This window comes from Leguminivora glycinivorella, chromosome 21, assembly GCF_023078275.1.
Source record: "Leguminivora glycinivorella isolate SPB_JAAS2020 chromosome 21, LegGlyc_1.1, whole genome shotgun sequence".
In the NCBI taxonomy this organism is placed as follows: domain Eukaryota; kingdom Metazoa; phylum Arthropoda; class Insecta; order Lepidoptera; family Tortricidae; genus Leguminivora; species Leguminivora glycinivorella.
The window spans coordinates 12,955,775-12,967,986 of NC_062991.1; the positions used below are offsets into that span (position 1 = coordinate 12,955,775).

At 36.2% G+C, this 12,212-nt stretch overlaps 1 protein-coding gene across 1 annotated transcript in view; it reads right to left on the reverse strand.

Annotated features, from left to right (window-relative positions):
* Positions 1–12,212, reverse strand: part of LOC125237595 — a 613,374-nt gene that overhangs the window by 574,452 nt on the left and 26,710 nt on the right. The window lies entirely within an intron of this gene.

A 12,212-nucleotide genomic window follows, 5' to 3' on the forward strand; every position in this document is an offset into this window, starting at 1 on the left:
GCGTCGGGGGTTATATTTAATGTTATAGTGCGACCCCTCTATCAAATTTTCCGTTGAATGATTCCATAAATTCCTATGAACTGACTAATTTTCTGCAATACATTACAAAAAAAAAAACACTACAATATTCACAAGACCAAATAATACGCAACTTGTCTTAATCTCATCTCATTGAAATGAAACTAACTCAGTGAATTACAATTCATGCGAATCAATACACGAGCTCGAGTTTCAATTGTTAGCTGTTTGAGATAAAATGGATATTGGCACTATTCTACTGTACTATTTCACAGTTCTTGACATTCATTGAGATTGGCAGTTCTCATATCAGAATATTTTTTTCTACTCGTTGACTTTAATCTTTCAATTAGGACACCACAGACTAAACTATAAATGCTGACTTTTCAGTGTTGGATAGTCTTTGACACTTAGTCAACTATAATATTTCATTACTTTAGTTAACCGAAAAAAAAAAAATTAGAACTTTATACAAGTTCTATACTAATTTGCGATACCTGGTAAATTTTTCTGCATCTGAAACAGATTTTTTTTCTTATCTATCGCGTTATCGACCAATCACAGACAGTTATTACAAACAATCGGTTGCCAAGTAATTCGGTGTTGATACAACGGTGAACGACGCCATTAACATTAATTTTAACTTGAATGATGATATTTTTCGTCCATTGATGATGACTCATATAAAAAGTATTGTATACAATAGTGATATAATTAAGCTTTTCACCCTCGTGACGTACTATTAGGCCACTCAGCAAGCTTCGTGGCCTAAACATGGTACTCGACTGAAAAGCTTTGTATTATATCACGATTGTATAAAATACTATTAAATGAGTGAGCTCTTAGGAAAAATGAGAAAAAACCTTTCGCAACACCCACAGAAGGAAATGGGTGGCAAAATTATTAACTCCGCACCACAAGGCATTATAATATAGTCTGTATATGACTGTTTCGGAAATTTTGGAAATTTTCCTTCGCCACATCATCTTAATACCTACGGGTATATAATCTTTGGAGCTTTACCTTCCATTCGTGCTTGAATATCCAAAATTATATTGAAATAATTTTATCCTTCGCTCGACGTCTTTCACAAAGGTTTCCTGGAGACACTCGCCATCAATAACGGTTCACTTGATATGTACCTGTTACTGGGTACCTAACGTCACAGTTGCTTACGGTTACCTACAGCTAAGTAAGTTTATTTGTAGATAATAATATTTACTTTTGTTATACAGGGTGCAAAGTTGAATTTTAACGCCGAGTGTGGAATTGTAAAACGAGCAAGCGAAAGGATTCTATAGTCGAACCACGAGCGAAGCAAGTGGTTCGAGAATAGAATCCTGAACCATTTACAACCGTGAGTAACACAAAACTTTTCCCCTTACTATAGCGAGGAAAGTACAGTGCAAAAAAACGCGTCTATCACTGCTTCCAGTAGTTCAGGTGGTAAATCATCTTCATCACTAGATTAACCCACTTTCATCAATTTTAAAGCAGAAAATTTGACTATATTCAAGGTCATCGTTACTTTATCCATTAGTGGATAAAATGCGTTTTTATCCGCTGTCATTAAATGATAAAATTGCTGAGATAGTGAGGGGAAAATAGGTACGTTAGATAGAGCCTTAGGTTACGCTTGTTTACGTGCATTGTAACTGAATTGTAATCGTATCGTTGCTAAGCAGGCAAGCACGGCCGCGTGATTAACGATATAACGTCGGAGAGTCCTTTTTTCACTAAACGCCCCACGTTGGGCGCCAATGTGACGGAGTAGCCACAGGTGATGGAAATGATAACGGCTTGGTTCCAGCGCGAAGGTCTTTATTAAAATTAAAGGTAAAGGCACAATTCATATTGTGCCTTTGGGTAATTAATTAGTATACAGGAGCATTATAAATATCTATTTATGTAAAAGTATGTGTAGTCGATACATATATAGTTTGCTTTTCTTCTTAGTACATCACCTTTTTGTTTTCTCTCTGCACCATTTGTATTGAGTCTCTGTTTTGCCCTATGGTAGACTGGTAGAGAATACCTTTTGGCATTAAGTCCGCCATTTGTACATTTTTGTGTATTTTTGTGCAATAAAGTTTAAATATGTTTATTTAAATAAATAAAACGAAGAACTAAACTGAATGAAATTGGTAAACTGCACGTGCACTGTGAGTATAAGTATACAAGAATTGCACTTTTAGATCTAGTTATTAAAATTAGCCTTTTAATGCTTCGAAGGTGTTTATAGGATGACATCCAGGATTGAACTAAGAAAGAATTGAGAAATGTCAAGGGCGAATCGTAAAAATATAATTTGAAATTTTAAATTTTAAATCGATGTGCCAACTAGAGGAGGATATCTAGTGTAACGGTCCGTTTTACGTACGCACCGTTACAAATTCCCGTCCTTTTATCACTAGTTTATCCCACTAGTGTGCTACGCCCGCAGGTCCCTCTATCGCACTTTTGTAGTGGCGTGACAGAGCCAGACTGCGTTTAGATCGAACCTTAGCGTCAACGATTGTCACTTCTTTATGAGATTTATAACGCAACAATATGACTATTAAAGTACTTGAATAACATCAGAATCAGAATCAGAATATTTATTGGTAAAAACAATTTTAGATGTTGATCTTAGAAAAGGTACATAAAGAAATACACCTGACCCTTAAGCACAACTTGCCTTGTCGCGCGCGAGTCCATACATCAAGCGCGACTTCAAATATGGACTCGCGCGCGACAAGGCAAGTTGTGCTAGAGGAGCAGAACTGACTTATCTAGCGAATATATCTAAAATATTATATATATATGAATTAAATATTATTCTTTTTAGGGTTCCGTAGTCAACTAGGAACCCTTATAGTTGCGTCATGTCTGTCTGTCCGTCCGTCCGCGGATGATCTCAGTGACCGTTACCACTAGAAAGCTGAAATTTGGTACCAATATGTACCTACATATCAATCACGCCGACAAAGAGGTAAAATAAAAAGTGGAAAAAAAATATTTGTTAGGGTATACATGTAAAGTGGGGACTTATTTTTTTTTTCATTCCAACCCCAACGTGTGATATATTGTTGGATAGGTATTTAAATCTGAATAAGGTTTTACTAAATTCGTTTTTTGATAATATTAATATTTTCGGAAATAATCGCTGCTAAAGGAAAAAAAAGTGTGTGTGTCCCCCCCTCTAACTTTTGAACCATATGTTTAAAAAATATGAAAAAACATCACAAAAGTAGAACTTTATAAACAATTTCTTGAAAAATTGTTTTGAACTTGATAGGTTCAGTAGTTTTCGAGAAAAATACGGAACCCTACACTGAGCGTGGCCCGACACGCTCTTGGCCGGTTTTTTTGGTATGATGGCGACTCCATGGCAAGGTTGCTAGTGGCATTTCCTCGCTGTATCCCAATACTTTAATTGTATTAAATACCCCAACAATTTACTTCATAATTATTATATTTCCACCGACAAATTAAAAACTTTCCTACCAATTTATATAACTTAAAAAGGTTCAAACCACTGCCTCGATATTAAATTACTTGTAAATCACAAAATGCAAATTAATGTGTTTCGTTTCAACCACAAGCCAAATTGATGATATTCGAGTCCACCAATGAACATAAATAATTTGGACTATTTTGCAGTGATATTAAACTTTCCACCGCCATTGCTGAATATTTTCTTTCTTTAAAATAAAATAAAGTCCTATTCCAGTAAAATACGATACGATATCTACATAAGTCCCTTTCCCCTCATGTCCCATAATCTTGGGGCAACCTGTATATATATAACGACCGGTTGACGACCGGTCTGGCCTATCGGGTAGTGACCCTGCCTGCTAAGCCGCGGTCCCGGGTTCGAATCCCGGTAAGGGCATTTATTTGTGTGATGAGCACAGATATTTGTTCCTGAGTCATGGATGTTTTCTATGTATATGTCACCGTAAAATTGTAAAAACCGTTAGTTTATAATTTCACTAGCGAGATTATGAACTAACGAAATATTGTGAACCGTAACGTACAGTTCACAATTTGAGGGATTATTTTTACGTTAGATTATAATCTAACGAAGCGAAACCGTCAAATTCTAAACTGTCATGGCATCGGAACGAAGCTAGCGCTCTGATTGGTCGGTTTAATAGTAGATCGTTCTGTGGCCATAGAGTGACTGACACAAATAGACACTGCAATCACAGATGTTAGTCAAAAACCTCATTAAACTTTTATCATCAAAATTCGATATAAATGTTTAAGGAGACGTAAAACACTTTAAGTTCTCGCGCTTTGTACACATATTTAAAGTCACATACAGGTCGAACACGATTAATTAACATTATTTTACCTTTTTTCCCAACGTTACGGGAAAAAAGGTAAAATAATGTTAATTAATCGCGTTCGACCTGTATGTGACTTTAAGGAAACGGTCGAAGTTGCCAGAGAAACAAAAATATCAGTTACTTTGCTTGTTATGTGGCCGCTTAATTCGGATATTTCTTGTGATTTAATATTCAGTTTTCGAAAAAAAAACCGTTAGTTTATAATCTTACTAGTGAGATTAATAGGAACTGACGAGTTATGGTGAACCGTAACATTCACAATTTAACGGATTATTTTTCGTTAGATTATAATCTAACGGATAGAAACCGATAAATTGTAAATCGTCATATGCGCCAGAAGCTAGTGCTCTGAATGGTCAGTTTTTTGTTAGATCGTTCTGGGCCCATAGAGGACCTCAAAACAACACACAGCACAGAACGATTTAACAAAAAACTGACCATTCAGAGCGCTAGCTCCTGACGCATATGACACTTTACAATTTGACGGTTTCTCTCCGTTAGATTATAATCTAAAGAAATATAATCCGTTAAATTGTGAACGTTTACGGTTCACCATAACTCGTCAGTTCATAATCTCACTAGTAAGATTATAAACTAACGGTTTTTTTTTTCGAAAACTGAATATTAAATCACAAGAAATATACGAATTAAGCCGCCACATAACAAGCAAAGTAACTGACAATTTTGTTTCTTTAGCAAGTTCGACCATTTCCTCAAACAATATTTCGAATTTTGATGATAAAAGTTTAATAAGGTTTTTGATTGACATCTGTGATTGCAGTGTCTATTTATGTCACTCTATGGCCACAGAACGAACTAATATAAAACCGACCAATCAGAGCGCTAGCTTCGTTCCGACGCCATGACAGTTTAGAATTTGACGGTTTCGCTTCGTTAGATTATAATCTAACGTAAAAATAATCCGTCAAATTGTGAACTGTACGTTACGGTTCACAATATTTCGTTAGTTCATAATCTTGCTAGTGAAATTATAAACTAACGGTTTTTACAATTTTACGGTGACATATATATGTATTTGTATATTATATATGTCGGAGCCGGTAGCTCTACGAAAGCATCAGGGGCCTGGCACCAGCTCCATGGTGGGCGGAAACGGTGGGCATATCACACACACACAAGTGACACAAGTCCAATAAATGTTTATGAAATAAATTATGTAACTGGTAACGAATATTACTAAATCACAACGACAGTTAATTAAGTTCCAAATCACAAAGAAATCACACCAAGTCAATCAAAGCTTTAACATCACCAAGTTATCAGAAACGGAAACGAATCCGTGGGTCAAGTGGTACAAGTCGGTACTTAAAGCGCACACGTAATCTCACGGCACGGTTCTGGGATAGCGCGGGGTCGCGCGTCTATATTCAACCATGTCCCAAATCTTAATGCCCTCTTGGCACCTCAAGGAATGCTTATAATAAACAACTAATTTCATTACGTACCACATCGGACCCACGGCTACGTTCGGCGGTGTTTATAATATCCGCCCCGTCTCAAAGAACAAAGATATCACTGTGACAATTCCGCTAATGCTGTTAATGTAAACATTGGACCAGGAATGTGGGCCACCTTCACGGGCCTCAGCCACTATAGGGTTACAGGTGCCTTGCGCCGACACGGCGATCCTGACTGTCACACGTCCCAGTGTGCCCAATAAAATCGCAGGCTTTCAAAAGAAGTTCAATTTTAATCACTCATTCTGCTCGGCTATCCTGCCATCAAGTCACAACTATGACAGAAAGTTAAGTTCCCAAAATCCATGCCACAACTTATAATCAAGTTGTCAATGTATCAAAACCAATATTCACATAAAACACAGATCAGAAACAGCCCAAAATCGAATTTCACAAATTCGACACAAATCAATTGTCTCAACATCAATTCAGGCCACACGCCAAAACAGATCACAAAGCAACCGTATTCCTCCTGCTTGTCACTACCACCGCGCAGTCTCCGTACCAGCTACACTGGGTTAGGAATATGACCTACGGCTACAGCTAGCAACCAAGGCAGTAGATAACGTTGCAAAACACAATGCCAACCATGTGACATCAAAACTCAGAAACACGGCATCCATGTGTATCATCACACCTCGCCGACACGGGCTGATCCTGACTGTTCACTAATTTCATCAACAGATGATCATTAACCATATTTCATGAGAACGTAACAATCTGACATTGTAGCGCCACATCGCACGCACCTATTAGTGCATATTTTGTTGTTATCAATGCACAAAATCAATTTGTGTCGAAGAATCGAAGAAATCAACAAGAAGTATCAATTTGTATCGAAGGAAATTAATAAGGTATCTTAAATGGACTTTAAAACTTCAAATAGACTTAAGTTGATTTCCTTTGTGATTTCGTAAATGCATTCAATATCAATTCACAGCGTAGATTTCCTCACAATTGTTATACTCACAAATAACTATCTACGCTTCTTCATAATTTGTTTTTACACTGCTGCTTAAATAGCCTTCATACTGCTGTTCAAGTGCTATTCATCCACACAATTTTTTTATATTTTTTTTTTAACATTTAGCATGACTAGGTTATCATAATCACCAAATGAATGTCACGATGGTCAGTAGTATTCTTCAATATGCTATAAACAATTCACTGGGATTATAATTCTACAACAATAACCTTAATTACTGTATTAAAAGAGCTCAACACCATACCCCATTTCTCTTCATTGCTTCCTTGCTCTTCATTGCTATCTTGAATAGAATTCTTAATTTTGAGCATTATGCGCTCAAGCATACTATGCCAGTGCTATATTATACCATATATACGGGGAAAATTTGTCTTCGTGACTCAATTTAAGTTTATTTGCTAGCCATCGGCCATAAACTAATATTGTGATAGTAAAGCTTCTACAGTCTCACATGACCAATATTCAAGTAATACCTAAGTAGTAGGTAATAACATTCTTTTTTTTTTTTGTCATCGAACACACACGATGTCACAACGAAGCTTATCCGGACTAAATTTTCTTCTTCAAGTACAATTTAAATATATCTTCCAATTAATAATACATTATCATTGTTTATTCAGGAAACGGCAAAAACTTATTATGTCCAAGAATCATGTTTAGGTAGGTACTTTATTGCTTCAGCCAAAATGTGAAGTAATCGAATGTGCTTTATCAAAAAAAATAACTAAATGAACTGAAATGAAATGGTCAACACTGTCAACAGTGTATCTAATTCATTTTTGATAAGAAACATAAGATTTCGAAGTATATTTAGAAGATATGTACTGTACAAGTACAGTACTGTAACTTATTTTTTTTTTTTTTTTTTAGATTATGAATGTTCAGTTCAGGGTCTCCTAATTAATTGTTAAAAATCTCTGGCTCTTGTATTTTGCTTCAACAGAAATACTAACAGGACCCATTCGTGTACCGTTTCTATAAACAATAACATAAGTGCTCGATTATACTTTACTTGTACAGAAGCCTCATCAGCTACGAACTCTTACAACAACAACAACATTTGTAACTCGTGATAGTCGTGATGTAAAATGTCGGCATTGTAAGAAAAGCTGTAAATAACTGGCTTTTCTTCTTTCATCATATTTTCTTCCTGTGGTTGTGGTCTAAAACGACGTATTTTGTTGCTTTTACAAAAACAACCATCACACTATAAAGTTACTGATCCAACCAGTACAGTAGCAATATTCTCCAGCAACATAAATGTCTAAAGGACAAGGGCTTGCTAAACCCAACAGACGTTATTTGATGACGCCATTAGAATAAATAGCTCTTTGTTCGTTAACAGATAGGTACATTATAATTTTGTCATTTTTTTTTTTTCATCTCTCCAGAAACGCATCACTGTACCTTAATATTGTTGTTTCAAGTTTATTGTCTTCTTTAACAGAACTGACAGTGAAATCAAAAGCTTAAAGACTTGCAATAACTTTTAGGTAAACCAGGACATGTTATTAGTTTCGTAAACCTTGTTTAAAGTTTCTAAACTTTAAATTATTTATTTAGCAATTAAATAGTCCACAAGGGGCACTTTACACGTCATACGTCGAAACTGACCACGTCTATAATACATCAAACATCAACCAGTTCATTCAAATTAGGTCTCATTTCGCCAAAAATTGTTTCACTTTTCCCAACATATAATTTGTTCAGCCGACTCTGGTCTACCAGATATTAAGGCAATAAACCAATCCAACGGATATCTTAAAAACGACGCAGTAACCCAACAAAATGATTAAAGATGCATTGACAAACTATTCATTCTCAAAATCATATTCAGTTTTAATCAAAATTCAAATGCGTATACCTACTACGCTAACGCTGTGCATTCTCTGCTCAATGGTTGTACCTATTTACTCGCAATCTACCCAAGATTGCCACTTTTTTTTTTTTTAATGTTACTTGAGATTATCACGCTTGCCATCACACTACAGGCTGGCCGACACGTACCCATCTCATACAGACTGGACAACTCTGTCACCACCTGAGCCGAGACTAGCCAAGCGACTCTCTCACATATACGACTCACCAACCGGAGTCAAACACAAACACAACGAAATCTGGCAACAACGACACCACAAATGCCAATGCCAACACATATCATAAAGAATGCAAGCCTTCTATTTTATGTGGACTACAATGTCCCTTTCTCTAAAAATTATCGAAACAAAGTTTGTCATTGTCTCCTTAATAAATGAAATAGTTCTTAAATCAAACCTCAGTTGATCCTGTTTCATGGTTTTAATAATTGCCACATCTTTATAAATCAAAAGATAAGAATCCATTTCTTTTCATTGAGCATTTAGCAAATTGCATGAAACAAACCAAAATAATCTATCGATGATTCATGAATATCTTGATACTACTTAATTTTTTTTTTAAAGACAATGTTATCAAAGAAGTTCAACTAAATATGTCACGTTACTTGACGACCCGATAATCAAATCAAACAAATTCTCATCACGACAGCACAGTGGGTGCTTCACTGAACATCAGGTACTATCATATGGTAATGTCTTTTCCACCGAGATGTAGATAACACATTAGACTGCATCATTTTCGCTGTTAAGTAATTTATAACCATACAAAAGCTTGATACCTTTAATCAAGTATTCAACGAAAGCAATTATGATTGGCTCAATATTTCGCTATCCAGATTACTTGACAAAAAAAAACACACATTTTCTTAATAATGGTTTCTCACCGGCTAGGCTCTTCTAATTACAACACTAAACAATGTGTAGTTCAGATTCAGTAAACTTTAATTACATCTTATAGTAATTAATACTCAGCATCTCTCTCAGAAATCTTCGAAAAAAAACTTCTCAAAATCAGGTCAACAAAATATCGTTGAAACCATTTAAATGACATGGTCAAGGTTCTGATAAAACATACATTAATCTCTATGGTATCTAAAACAAAAACAAGTGAATAGTCCATTCATGTAATAAAATCTCAGTCATAAAACATTATTCCGTAAGTTCGTCGCATAATGTAATCGACATCAAATAATTACGTTCGATACTATTTATATCGACTTTCTGTCAACACAAGAGTTAACACTTCATATCATATTATCAAAAACATTGAAACTCAACAAAACAACACACAGAAGTGTATAAAGGCTTAATGTCTATTACTTATCTTGTCATCCCAATAGATAAACGATTGCTGTGCAGTCTGGATAAATTCGTAGGTACTGCATCGCAGTGTCCGCAGTCAAAATTGCTGCACTCTGCAACCATCGCGCGACTAAATATCGCAGCACTTATTCTGCTTCCGGAAAGTAATCAAACCAATTGCAGGTGTAATATTTCCATCATATAACATTTCAACAGGTATTTTTATTTATTTTTTTATTTTAGGAAATTCCCATCTTAATAGGTTGCATATTCCATACGGTAGATCCTCAAATCACGAACAAAACAACCTCCAATCGATTTCCAATCAAATTCCAATACATTGTTGATTTCGGAATTTCCACAGCTTTCCCGAATTTTCCTCTTTCACGATCCCACTTCTGATGTCGGAGCCGGTAGCTCTACGAAAGCATCAGGGGCCTGGCACCAGCTCCATGGTGGGCGGAAACGGTGGGCATATCACACACACACAAGTGACACAAGTCCAATAAATGTTTATGAAATAAATTATGTAACTGGTAACGAATATTACTAAATCACAACGACAGTTAATTAAGTTCCAAATCACAAAGAAATCACACCAAGTCAATCAAAGCTTTAACATCACCAAGTTATCAGAAACGGAAACGAATCCGTGGGTCAAGTGGTACAAGTCGGTACTTAAAGCGCACACGTAATCTCACGGCACGGTTCTGGGATAGCGCGCGGTCGCGCGTCTATATTCAACCATGTCCCAAATCTTAATGCCCTCTTGGCACCTCAAGGAATGCTTATAATAAACAACTAATTTCATTACGTACCACATCGGACCCACGGCTACGTTCGGCGGTGTTTATAATATCCGCCCCGTCTCAAAGAACAAAGATATCACTGTGACAATTCCGCTAATGCTGTTAATGTAAACATTGGACCAGGAATGTGGGCCACCTTCACGGGCCTCAGCCACTATAGGGTTACAGGTGCCTTGCGCCGACATATATATCGTTGCTGAGTACAAGCCTTCTTAAGCTTACCGTGGGGCTCAGTCAATCTGTGTAAAAAATGTCCTATAATATTTATTTATTTATATTTATAACAGGTTACCGTCGGACATAAGGGATGCTGCCTCTGATCTCATTTTTATAAAAAACTGGAGTGTTTCCTAATCCAGAAAGTATTTTATTCGATTAAAGAATTAATGGAAGGGTAGTTCTTATTATTTTACATTACCCTGACGTATTGGAATGGGCAGTAGCTACTATAAAAAATGTTCAGGTTATACCTAATTTTATTTTTAAATTTTATTGTATACCACTGGCCTTAGCGTCTATTTCAGACGATTTATGGTGCAATGTCCGAGAGACATCGCTTTTGATGACTAAAGAGACCTATGCGAGAGCGACATATTTTGCCACATATCTGACAAGGGAAGCTTGCAACCGATTGCGACGTTCCGCTCTGGTGTCTTCTTTCCCTTTTGTCAGCAAGTGCCGCAAACCAGGTCTCATCGACGAACTTGCGACCATCTCCAACGCACTGTATACATCTAATTTTACTGTATACGTCTCTGACATACCTACTTATTATTGTTTATTTAATACCTACTATGAATGTATGAAACCATGACAATGTATGATTAACACAAATAAAGAATATGAATATTATTTTCATATTATAACTATGTATTTGTATATCTCTGTCCCTTTGTTTAATCAACAGTGTGTTTTCATAACACTACCAAAACAACACGATTCACTCTAATCAGCGTCTAAAATATGTGCCGAGCGTTGTTTACGCCAGAAAATGTCAAGGACTGTTCCCGGGAATTCCCGTTTCTACATAATATTGTGGGATTTCCCGCTCGATCGCAATAAGGAAAACGTTGAGAGATTTTCTGATATTAGGGGTTGGTACAGCGTATAATAAATAGTAATAAACTATAGATATATAAGTAATAACATCATCCTTCTTGCGTTATCCCAGCATTCGCCACGGCTCATGCTAGCCTGGGGTCCGCTTTGACAACTAACCTTAAGATTTGGCGTAGGCACTAGTTTTTACGAAAGTGACTGCCATCTGACTTTCCCTTACTAGACCTTATTGGAATTAGTCCGGTTTCCTCACGATGTTTTCCTTCACCGAAAAGCGACTGACAAATATGAAATGACATTTCGCACATAAATTCCGAAAAATTCATTGGAGTTTTTCAGAATTTATGTGC